Here is a 12,829-nt window from a genome sequence, read left to right as displayed (position 1 = left end):
AGTATCATTTAATCCGTTTTAGTCGTGATATCTTATATAACATTAGATCTAATATCTGAATCAGTTGAGATGCAATATTTTGGTTTGTTTTTTTCTGTAAGTAACCACTACCCAATATATTAGTTCTATAATATCGTTTAATAATTACTCTTGTCTTTGATCTATATCTATCAAAGACGAGGATCACGACTCTCACGTGCCGTTACTTTCGCGCCTTTCGCACTTAGCGGTTAAGGTGATACATCAAATATCCGAGAAAGTTGACATAACATACTCGGCGGTAATATTAAAGAAGTTTAGTACAATGGCAGTAATTATTTTATGCCGAAAAAGAATTTGAGAAGATATGGTAAGTATAAAATGTATCAGAAATGGCAATTGTCATTGCTATGTTTTTATTTTTTATGCTATGAACATGTAGTGTTGGATATACGTATTATTTGATATTTAAACGGATAATTAATTGTTTCTGTGTATTTTGTGTTATTATATTTGGATATTTAAAAGGATAATTAATTGTTTCTGTATATTTCTGCTGTATTTGTTCATAAAATGGGAACCTTTCCGTGTAGTGTCTGCCTTGAGGCATGTGCACTTGACTCAATTTATTGTGATAATTGTAAGTTGTGGTGCCATCGTACATGTTGTCAAATGGGCAAGCTTGAGCTTAAGTCTTGGGACCAACGTCATCTCAAGTTTGCGTGTATAAAGTGTGCTTGTGTCGGGGATGAGTACAACTACACAGCAGCAACAATTGTGAATCCATGAACCATGTTCTCAAGCAATCGGTTGAATGGAAAGCAAAAGGCCTAACTGTCTTTGCTAAATTAGCCGAAGACCTAGTCAAAGGACAGTCGTCAGACCTCAGAGCTGCACTCATTGGGTCTGGTGAGTTCCGGTTGTCTGACAGCCATTCCCAATTCTTGGTCTCAAAACAAGAATGGCTTAATATGACATTGGTCCAGCGGTCAAACCATTATAAGCGGTTTCGACAGCACAAACTTAAACGCCCCAATTTGGTTACCTCCAGCGACGGACAATCGACCGTGGTTGAACCACGAACAAATGGTAAAAAACCAGGTTCAAGGAAGCGCAAAGTAAATGTAAAGACGACAACGTTGCCAAAGACAAAACGGCCCAAACCCTGAAAATAGCCTGTCTGTATAAATTTCTCTTAGGGTGTCCGGTGTTGGGTGTGCACACGCCGAGAATCACTATTGAAGCCCAGCACGGGTGGCAGTGCACACCCTCACGAATTATTACATTTTAAATTGTTCACATGGGGCTATGTTCAAAGTTTATCTGTACATTTTTCATTTTGTGCATATATTTCTCTTAGGGTGTCCGGTGATGGGTGTGCACACGCCGAGAATCACTATTGAAGCCCAGCACGGGTGGCAGTGCACACCCTCACGAATTATCATTTTAAATTGTTCACATGGGGCTATGTTCAAAGTTTACCTGTGTATATTTTTTCATATTTTGCTATTGTTTATTTTGTGTAATGTTGTGAACATACCTTTTCATTATCTCTCATTATTGTAAACCAAGTTAGACATATGATTTCACTTGGTGTAACTTTGTTCTGTTGTATTTGTTTGTTTCTTTTTTTATTTATTTTTATGATTACGTATATCAACCAATGTACATGTATAAATAACCATAAATAAATGTCTGGCATAAACAAATAATACAAAACAATATTCGGATTATTTATTAAATTTTTAAGATTTTCAAAATTCGAAAGTAAAAAAGGGCCATGATTGAGGGCGCCTCCACGTGGTATGGCCTGGATGTGTATGGATATTGTGTTTATCATGAAAAAAAATAAACAATTATACATACACAACAAAACGCCCTCACAATATAACTTCAACTTTCTTGTTTTTGGATCAATTTGAATAAAATTTGAAATATAAACCCATTATGAAGCCCTTTCAATTATTTGCTCAACACAAAAATTAATTTGTTAAAAATAAATGAGTTATGAGTGGATTTCACGTCTGAAAAAGTGGATTTCACTTGTCAAAATGTGGATTTCACTTCGATTTCTGATCTTTTTTTCAAAATAGGTCTACAACTTTCTTATTTTTGGATCAATTTGAATAATTTTTGAAATATAAACACATGATAAAGCCTTATCAATTATTTGTTCAACAAAAAAATTAATTTGTTAAAAATCAATGAGTTATGAGTGGATTTCACGTCTGAAAAAGTGGATTTCACTTGTCAAAATGTGGATTTCATTTCGATTTCCGAAAAATTGCTCTAACTTCTTCATTTATTGATATATTTCAATAAAATTTGAAATGTAAGCTCTTTATTAGGCACTTTCCAAAACGTATTCAAAAAATAAAAATTACTAATTGATAAACTGAGTTAGGAGTGGATTTCACTTCTCGAAAACTGGATTTCACCTCGATTTCCGATCTATTTTCGAAAAATTGCTCTAACTTCTTCATTTTTTGACCAATTTCAATAAAATTTGAAATATAAACCCTTTATGAGGCACTTTCTAATAATTATACAAAAACAGAAAATTATTTATTAAAATTAATGAGTTATGAGTGGATTTCACTTATCGGAATCTGGATTTCACCTCGATTTCCGATCTATTTTTGGAAAAAAATGAAAAATTGCTCTAACTTCTTCATTTTTTGACCAATTTCAATAAAATTTGAAATATAAACCCTTTATGAGGCACTTTCTAATAATTATACAAAAACAGAAAATTATTTATTAAAATCAATGAGTTATGAGTGGATTTCACCTATCGGAATCTGGATTTCACCTCGATTTCCGATCTATTTTTGGAAAAAAATGAAAAATTGCTCTAACTTCTTTATTTTTTGACCAATTTCAATAAAATTTGAAATATAAACCCTTCATGAGGCACTTTCTAATATGTATACAAAAAATTAAATTATTAATTAAAATAACTGAGTTCTGAGTGGATTTCACGTTTTGAGTGGATTTCACGTGAAATCCACTGGATTCCTGTATCACCCCGCACCCATGAAATACCAAAAAGTGAAACTACGCCTGACAATTATTGAACAGTTGTTTTTGTAGATAAGTATTAGTGGTATGGAAGTGACAATAAATAAATTGTATAAATTACATACGGGCAGATCATACAAAAATGATAACAATGTTATAAATTAACACGAACCCCAAAAAAAAACAACAACAACAACCTTACCGAAGACCGAGTTGTTCATGAGTTTGAAGAAGTTCTTCTCGTAAGCAGTCTTGGCTTGTTGTCGCATTTTGGTGTTGAACTCAACGTAGGGTTTCATGAAAGCCTCTTGTTGGAACTCTAATACTTTATGTATTTTTTCAATTTTAGACCGAGCTGGAGATACAGTTGCAGGTTGCGATAGTGAAGTACATAATTCTGTTTGTTTTCTAAAGTGGTGAGTAATTTTTCCACCTTTGCTCTGGGTTGAAGTTCCTCACTGTTGTGTAAATGTTTCAACACATGTTGAGCATAAGGAGATAATTTTTCATTGGGTGTGAATTTACGTTCCGGAGCTAATGGGTAGTCGTTATGACTGTCATGTAAATGTTTTGGATATTCTAGATCTACTTCTAGAATATACCCCTTAGATCCATCCTCTGGTATTTTTTCAGGTTCAAAAGTATCAATTTCTTCCTTCTGTAAAAACTTAAAGAATGTTACTAACTCGGAAACTCAATAGTAAATGAACTAGTTTGTCAAATGTTTTGGTGGGAAAATATTCCACCAAAATGTGAATTTGGCGGTAAAAAAGTTCGCCAAACATTTGAATTTTAAACATTTGAATTTCAAATACTATAGGGAATCCATTTCAATTTGTTAATTATCTTTGTTTTTCCCCTTTTGTTTTGTTTTGACTTTATTTCTTTGAGATTCTCATTTTTTTTCTTATTTTTTTTAGGTTTTTCAAAAAACTTGTTTAAACGTTTCACGACTAGTCTTTTCTGTAAATTTCCGTCATTTTGAATTGATTTTTTCTGTATCTTCCCGCCATTTTGAGTCAACCTTTTCTGTGAATTCTTACCATTTTGTTGTAATACCATGTTATTGTTTTTAGAAGGTTGACTGTTTTGTAAACTTCCATCACATTTAGAGAGTAAGTATTCACACTTTGATTTAGGAATTAACACTAATTCTTGAGCCATGATTCACTGGGTTTAATTAACGCTAAAAACTGTTTGAAATATTTTAACAGAATGGCTTTCCTCCTTTTTTGAGAGAGTCTTTTGGATATTACTTTACGTATGACATGTCTATATCGTTTCAAGTTCTTTTTATCCTTTTCTGGAATGACAAGATTTCCCCTGATAGCATTGTAAATCACCTCTATAAGTGCAGCCAATTGAGATTTTGTTAAGTTTTTTATCAACATTTTTTGTTGTTTTTCATTGGTGTTGATCATAAATTTTAAAAAATGTCTCTCCTTCTGTAGTTTATCTTCCATTTTTCTCCTTTTCAGGTAGAAATACAATGGGGGTTTGATGTGGAAAGATGTCTGTACGAAGTTTATATAACGGGTTAGAATGTGGACTTACATCCACCAGAAGGTAACTATATTTCTTGTTTGTGGCTTTTCTATAGGCATCCATAAAATAATGCGTTTCACCGGGAAACATTTGTTTGGCTAATGCTTGAATTTGTAATTTATCTCTCTGATTGTTAAACAACACAAAATAATGACTGTTTAGACTAATAGTTCGAAAATATTTTCCTCCTGTAAATAAATTTTGCACTACGAAAAAGACTGAAAAATTATGGTGATGACTATAAATGGTGAATAAGTTGACAATATCTACACTTTGTGAAGCTTTTTGTGCTAAATCATCAATCACTAATATTTTGAAGTCAGTTTCCATAGTCCACATGTCCATATCGTCTTTAGTTGGTAAACCTTCAAAAAATTCAATATTTTCCACATGTTCTTTCATATCATCAAATAAGGATTGATAGGTAGAATAACAATATATAATCTTTTTCGGAATCATGGTAAACATAGAGTTTGCATTTTTAAACAACTCAAATAGAAAGGTTGACTTTCCACTTCCACTTGTTCCTGCCACAATACAAGTGGCAGGGCATTCAAATTTAATTAATGCATCCAACATGATCTACACTTGTTGATAACAGAGAACACAATAAATAGAATACAAACAAAAACCATTTAAATACACTACTTTATTAGTGATCTACATGTTTGGTTTTTGAAACAACCATTTTGCGAACAATATGGAAACATATTTCTAACGAAGTTATATACAAGTAAATCATTACAGTCATAATCATTGAAAAAACTATGTACAATGTCATAAAAAGATACACCATTTGTTCGTTGTAGTAAGAAAAACAAACAATACATCCCACAAACATCACTGTAATTACTTTGTAGCTGTCTCGAATTTGTGATAACAGTTGAAAAATAAGAAGCATATTTCAGAAAATAAGTGTTAAAATAGTCAATTGGTTTCCCATAACTGTCAAAATATTCGATAGTGGTTGAATTTGGGAAGTAAAATGTACACCAATGTCTTCCTTCCATGAAATGATTGTCTGTATTGGCAATAAAACCACATGGAAATACCAAGTCGTTTGGTAGTTGATCAGCCGCAAACACCCCCAAAATTGTTTTTTGCAACATTGGATCACAGTCTATACAACACTGAAGCTGTGATGTATTCATTCTGTTATTATGTCTCTCTGAGCGTTAATTTGAAAAAATCCAGGAGAACTATTATACACAATACAGCTTGTTGCGGTAGATAAAGCCGTTCCAAATTGAACCTCTAATCGCACATTTCCTGTTTTTATTAGAGATAGAAATGCTTCATCAGAAAACTTTGGCTCTAATTGAAATGTAAAAATACAGGATGTGCGTGCAAAGTCTTCTCTGTTTATATCAAGTCCAGCATCTTTATTCCACATTCCATTTGTTAGAAACATATTTGCGTATACTCTCATAAAACTTTCTCCATTTAAATTATTAAAATTTGTTTTTAGTGGATTACCCCACACTGGAACCCCATCAGCATAAAGGCAAATACTCCTAATGTCACAGTTTAGGAAATGAAATGGATTTGATTTATAATCTCCCGAAATTGCTGCTGATCTGACAAAGGCTACGACAATTGTATTTGGTTTTTGTCCTTGAAATAAGTTATCCCACGTAAACACCGTACTACCTACAGCAATGGTTTGTAACCGACATTCAAGTCTATCAAATGGATACTTTGCTGTGTTGATCTTTAACATCTCAGAGTGAGCAACAATGAGAGCTGGATTGACTCTAACTTTTTTTACTAAAAGATAACTATCTGTAATGTTTACTTTATAGCTTGGGGATGTCTCGCCAGAACTTAGACAGAATGCTGGAGAACTACGATACAACTTCACATTAACATCCACTTGGTTTAACAGGTACCGTTTAATAGTAAATAAACTGTGATATATAGGCCCTTGCAACTCTAAAGTTTTTGATTTTGTTATATATTTTGCCCGTAAAAACAATCCATTGTTTGCTCCACTAGGATCACAGTCTTCTGGGTGATCATTGTCATCTTTTATGAATAGTTGAGAAGACAATTGAGAAAATGAAGCATCTTTTCCATTACATAGTAAAGTATTAAACATGGCTATATATGGATTGTAATTAGATGATATAACCGCCTTGTTTTGTAGAGTCACTTCTATAATTGAAAATAATGCCTGCAAGAACAAATTCACAGGTCCCACCTTCTCACCCGATTTTAAGTTAGATCCATCTGGATTAGTTACTTTTAGTTTCACACATAACTGTGTATCTTTCAGATCGAGATAGTCCATCGAATTCTGACCACTGATTTGAAACTCAATGGGAGTATCATCCGACACTTGGGATATTGGACGAATCTCTTGATAATGGACATCATTCACCGCAACTTGTGTAGGAGGTAAGTCAAATAGTAGTAATTCATTCGGAACACCTTCAGAAAATCCGTCTTGTGAAATAAGACATTTTATGAACCAAATATATCCCACGTTGTTATAGATTTCTTCGAATTATTTCTCGCTTTCTTATCAATTTTCCATTTATTGTCCACTTTTTTGCTTGCTTTTACACCTTTTCTTGATTTTTGATTGTTTTTTACAGGTTTATTTTCAGTTTGTTTATTTTTTCTTGTAGACTTCTGTCCTTTTTTCGGTTTAGTTTGTTTACTCCTGTTTCTGAACTGTTTTTTTCTCGCGCTGTTTACACGATGTGTTACTTCTGAAGGTTTGGATAATTTATGAACAAGGGTTGACATTTCTGAAGTATTTAAACCATCTCGTTTCAGCTCACTTTTCGCCTGGTTTACTGTCTGTTCCGATGGGGAAACTGTGCTGATTGTCATACCATTACTTCCCATCTTCGACTTGTGTGGAATGGCAAATCCCCTCCCAACTTGAGGTTTGTTATTTTTGAAATAGTCTATCCACATTTGTGGGTTCGGTACATACAACTTAGATTGATTCATATTTGGGGTAAAATGGATATCGCTTAAAATGAAGTGTGAGATGCACTGGTGAACTTACGAATGAAGCATACTCGTTTTCCACAGTTTTTATACTGAAATCAATCTCTTGGAATTCTGATCGGTTTAAGGGTAAATAAAAAGGAGATTCTAACACATAATTCCAACCATTTTCTTCGTTTTTCTCTATTCTTCTCAATAAGGGACGTTCACCTCCGTCAACAACGCTTTCTTTGCAAACGTTTGAGTAAATAAATAAGGTATTATCTACAGTTTTTCTTCTTGCTTTAGGATCAGTTTTTATACTTATTTCACACAAAGCAACCTTCCAGTAACCATTAAAAGATAGAGGTAATTTTAACTGCACTTTGAAGTTATAGGGTTTGTTCTCGGTGAAGATGTGATTACTTTCACTGTCTCTCACAAACACATATCGTTCCATTATTATTGTTCTTGAACTTGATCTGCATCAATCCAGCTATCAAATGATTTTGGAAATCCTTCCCATCGAACAAAATACTCTAATTTCCCTTTGACTTTTCTCTTTTTTAAAACTTTATCAACATACCAAAGACTGTCTGCATCTTTATCAACAGGAATTATTTCATTTTGATTCACATAACCTGATATTGGTTCTTTATTCAAGTCTATGATCTTATATAATGGAAAACCTTGTTTGAAAATCTTGCTCTTTATTTTAAAAACTTCTGTAGTATATTGTTGTTGATAAGCTCTTCTAAAGGGATGTTTCGTGTAACTTAATCTAACCAAATCACCAATTTTATATTTAAAGCGAGGAGGCGTTTTGGGGAATTTTTTAGGTTTTAGATACATTTTACTCCAAAGTTGTGTCTCGTTTTTCTTTGTAACATCACTTGGTGCTAATCCATCCAAACTCCGATGAGGGGAATTATTGTAACTATTTACAATATCTTGAAGGTGATCTATATATCTATAATTTCGCTGATATCTTAACATTCTAAATATCATACCACGAAGGGTACGAATGACTCGCTCTGCATAGTTTGCTTTAGCGGTGCTTTGTGTATTAAACAAGTAAACTCTCTTCTTTTGCATAAACGCTTTTAATTCACGATTGATAAATTCAGAACCTCGGTCCGTTCTTAACTTTTTAAAGTTATGAACACTAAGAATATCCTTGATTGCTAACAATACCGTGTTAGATTTTTTATTAACTAAGGGTCGAACGGATAGAAAACGTGAAAATATATCTATAACAATGAGTAGGTATTTAACTCCATCATTGTATTTAGCAATGTTATCAACTGCCATTAAATCCATATCACCCTGATCGTTCATACCCGCCACTTCAACACGTGGTCTTTTATATGTATGTCTCGCCTGACGTTGAATGGCATACGAATCTTGATTGTTGAGCCATTTCTGTATGAAATAAGTAGTAAATACTCTTGGATAGTTTTGGTTTAATATCCTGTGTAACTTTTTTGCACCCAAAAAGCTGCCTGCGTTTTTAGAATCGAAATAATATTGTGATAGGATATGTTCCTTCTGCGTTTTATCCATGATTAAACATGATCATCGTTGTTAGTAGTTTATATTATGGGACACATGGGTTGTTAATTAAACTAAAGCAAGGAAATGAAAACATGTATAGATATAAATACATTTATTTGAAACTAAACATGTATAAAATAAGTCAGCATATGATCATACAAGCATATACATACAATGACATACATGTACATAAAGTGAATTAAATATTTATTTGAAACATGCAAAAAAGGAAATTCGTGAAGTAATAAATATAACAAATCATTTTACGCCACACAATGCCAGAGTTCTTAATTTCTCATGAATTCTTTTTTTGAAGAAAAATGCAGTAAAACACATACAACATTGCATAATATGTCCATTTTGTTGTGTTGTAAATATTCTTTTGCTCAACGTGATGGACGAAACAGTCGATCTTCAATGCGATTGATTGTCAACACCATTCTTTTCATTTTTTCACACCACCGCTCGGTTTTCATTATCTGCAGATAGTCATTGCTCTCTAGCAAATGTTTGTGTAAATCAATCATTTCAGAGGAAATGTTTGAAATGCGCACAATTTCTTCCCAACTTTGTAGTATATTTTTTTCATTAACTGCGTTTAGCATGTCACTAAAGTAACGTTCTATTTTATACTCATCATCATCAGGGTCTGTATCCATGATACAATCGTGATCTTTTTGAGATGGGAGATCCATCTGGCAACCATAGCAAAGTTGTTTAGTCACCATACCCATAACCTCACACAGTGCCTTCGCATATACAAAGTCAAAGTATGAATTCATTAGCGCGACACTTGTAGAAACTGGAGTATAAATCTCTGTAGTGTCCATAACATTCGTTTTGGAGTCACAATGTTCATTTTCATAAATATCTTGAGATAGTTCACTGCAATCCATGTTAAGTTTTTCTGCTGCGATATGATCACACCAAATGTCGATGAAACACTGAATGTTTGTGCTGTGTTGTATGTCTTTTATAGTTACATATGGTAACGGAAAAATTTGAATTTTCAGATCATCCGGGGATATCGCCATATTGAAAACCCGCCAGAGGTTCGGTCCACGTCCATGGTGCTCGGGATGAGTCATTGGAGGACGAAGATCGGGTGTCCTTATGCTGCCATGAAATGTCGTTTTTATGATGTCCAATTATGTTCAAAAATAAACAACTTGGAGAATGTGTTTTATGTTCTAACAACGACTCGTCTCCTTTCTGCCACTGATGTAATCGCAAACCGCAAGAAAAACACTCTACTGTGTCATTTCTGCCAGTATAATAAAATCCTGCTGAAGATAATTGGAACTTATTTGGTTCTATTTGAGGTGGCCACATGTCGAACGTTTTAAGTCTGTCTTGAAAGAATAGCATGCTTGGAGAACTATATTCAAACTCTAATAGTTTTGAAGTTGTCATTTCGACTGTCCGTGTAAGAATGAAGCCAATAACTGAACACTTTCCTTCATATCACAGAGAGTTTCAAAAATATCAAATGGTAATTGAAAACTTTGGTGACCCTTTTTAAATATTATTTTAATGCGTCGCTGTCTCTCTTTTACAACTATGACAAATTTGTCACCAAGTGTGCATGTAATTTCCCTTCTTATTGGTGACCAAGAGACATTTTCAAAACCAAAACCTCTCAAATATGTCTGCAACTCGTTAGAAAAACGTATCTGAGCTTGAGCCATTTTTTGTATTTTTTAAACACTTTAGACAACTGTTAAAGCACAGACTTACAATATCCAATTTGTTCGGTTTGTTATATACCACTATTGACAATCAAAAAAAAAAATGTCTTGGACGTTGATTATTCTCGTACTATGGACTCGTCTTTAAGTCCTGTATATGCGGTTAAAAAGGGAATGAATTTACATCTATCCGGATATTCTTCAATCTCTTGATGGCTATTGTACTGATCAACTATGGTTTGAAAATTGTTAGTTTGTCTTAAAAGAGGTACCATTTTCTGATGACTCTCCTTAACCCACAAATATATACAACGAGCTTCACTATCGTTCCAGGGTAACATATTACCATTCTCATCCCAAAAGGAATCAAACATTCTCCTGTTTGAGTCATATGGTGTCAAATTATAACTCATATTAGCCGGTAAAACAATGGCTGCCAACTTCAATCGCAAAAAGATTAATACTGATAATCAATGGAGACCCAGTTAAACAATGACCCTTTGTCTTGGATTTTAAACAATGGTTAAACATAACCGCTAAAAGCGGAAAATCGCCAAATATGAACGCTAACGCGCGAAATCGATACCATTGTCTTCCCGCTCAATGTTGGTTGAGTTAAACTTTGAAAATTGTCCGCCAAAACATATACGTACGCATGCGTAGACAATGGAACCACCGACAGAACCACCGCACCACCAAACAAAATGGCCGCGAAAGTCAATTTCAAACTTGCGCATGCGCAAACAATGAAACCACCGACAAAACCACCAAACCACCAAACAAAATGGCCGCGAAATACCAATTATTATACTACTGATGTCGAACCCAAAACGCCACTCACCGCTTGAAACGCCGACGGATCTCGTGTCGGCGCGGCTTCACTAGTTACATATGGCGTAGAACGTCGGGGTATGGGTTTTGCTAGTAAAGTATGCCAGTTCGGGAATTCATTTATAATCGTTCGGTTATTTACAACGAGTTCGGCGGGATATTTTAGTTGCACTCTGTTGGCACGATTTGATTTGCATTCCTTAAACTTTGGCCATAATCTTTTCCTTGCATTTCGTATCTCTATTGGATAGTCCCTATCCACGGCGCATCTCGACCCAGCCAAATATCTTGCATTGCGCATGACCGCGTCGACTTCCGTTTGTGAACGGAACGTCACTATAAGCGGACGAGCTCTACGCTGACCGGGGCGCTGTGAGGAACCCAACCTTTCTGCATGTTCTATATAAAACTCGTCAGGGTCTAAGTTCATGTCATAGAGAAAATCACTGACTAGATCGTAAATTTCTTTCCTCTGATCATCGTCTAGCCCATAAATAATCACATTACAACGTTTCTCCCTTGCTTGTAGGTCTATGAGCTTATATGTTAAAGTTGTTATTTTATCGTCATGCTCCTCAATTTTATGTTTCACCTGCTCAAGGCTGGCCTCTACCTGTATCACAGAGCTTTGAGCTTTTTCCACTGTGTCGATTTTTGTAAATAGAACATTTAACTTACTGTCCGTGCTCATGGTTTGGAAAGAGTCCAGTTCGACACTACCTGTATCTGCACGTTTACGCTTCGGATCCCTCTTGCCGCCGACGACTCGCCATTGTTCTCCTGCTCTTTCTCCCGCGCTTGAAAATAAATCCTGGTTCTCCTGGTCTTGTGTCAAATCTGATAGTAATTCACTGAATTCCATTGCCTTAGATTCTATTTCACTTTCAATCCACTTGGTTTAGATCCACTTATTAAATTAATCAATCATTGAAAATCCATTTTTCACTACAGGTAAAATTTCCGATGTGTACTGTCCGCCATATTTAATCCCCCTAAATGATAGGAGTATGCTATAGATAGTATTGTGTATGGTCCTAATTAAGATTATTTAGAATTCATACAATCATTGATAAAACATATCGACCTCTACAAGAATAAACCTATTTTAACAGGGGAGATTTTTATACTGTTAAAGACCCTCAAATAGACAACATAACAACGCATAACAATTGCAGCAGACAGATTAGTATGATACTCGAAAGTATTTGGGCTCTGTGACTTAGTTTTTGACCCCAGATGACCCATATTCGAATTTCAACTTGAAATCAATT

At 34.4% G+C, this 12,829-nt stretch overlaps 1 long non-coding RNA gene across 4 annotated transcripts; it reads left to right on the top strand.

Moving 5' to 3' along the window:
- The first annotated feature begins 3,012 nt into the window (after positions 1-3,012).
- LOC128242744 (uncharacterized) lies at positions 3,013-10,220 on the top strand. 4 transcript variants are annotated; one of them, XR_008262691.1, is made up of 8 exons: positions 3,228-3,242; positions 3,350-3,416; positions 4,077-4,115; positions 4,479-4,566; positions 6,348-6,430; positions 6,821-6,942; positions 7,327-7,439; positions 10,053-10,220. It is a non-coding gene; the product is annotated as an uncharacterized LOC128242744 (long non-coding RNA). The 4 variants fall into 4 exon arrangements; XR_008262689.1 differs by lacking the exon at positions 4,077-4,115 and having other exon boundaries at positions 3,013-3,242; XR_008262690.1 differs by lacking the exons at positions 3,228-3,242; positions 4,077-4,115 and adding an exon at positions 3,071-3,085.
- The last annotated feature ends 2,609 nt before the right edge of the window (positions 10,221-12,829 follow it).

Source organism: Mya arenaria, chromosome 8 (assembly GCF_026914265.1).
Source record: "Mya arenaria isolate MELC-2E11 chromosome 8, ASM2691426v1".
Lineage (NCBI taxonomy): Eukaryota > Metazoa > Mollusca > Bivalvia > Myida > Myidae > Mya > Mya arenaria.
Note: the sequence above shows the minus strand (reverse complement) of the source record. Positions and strands in the feature narration are given on the sequence as shown.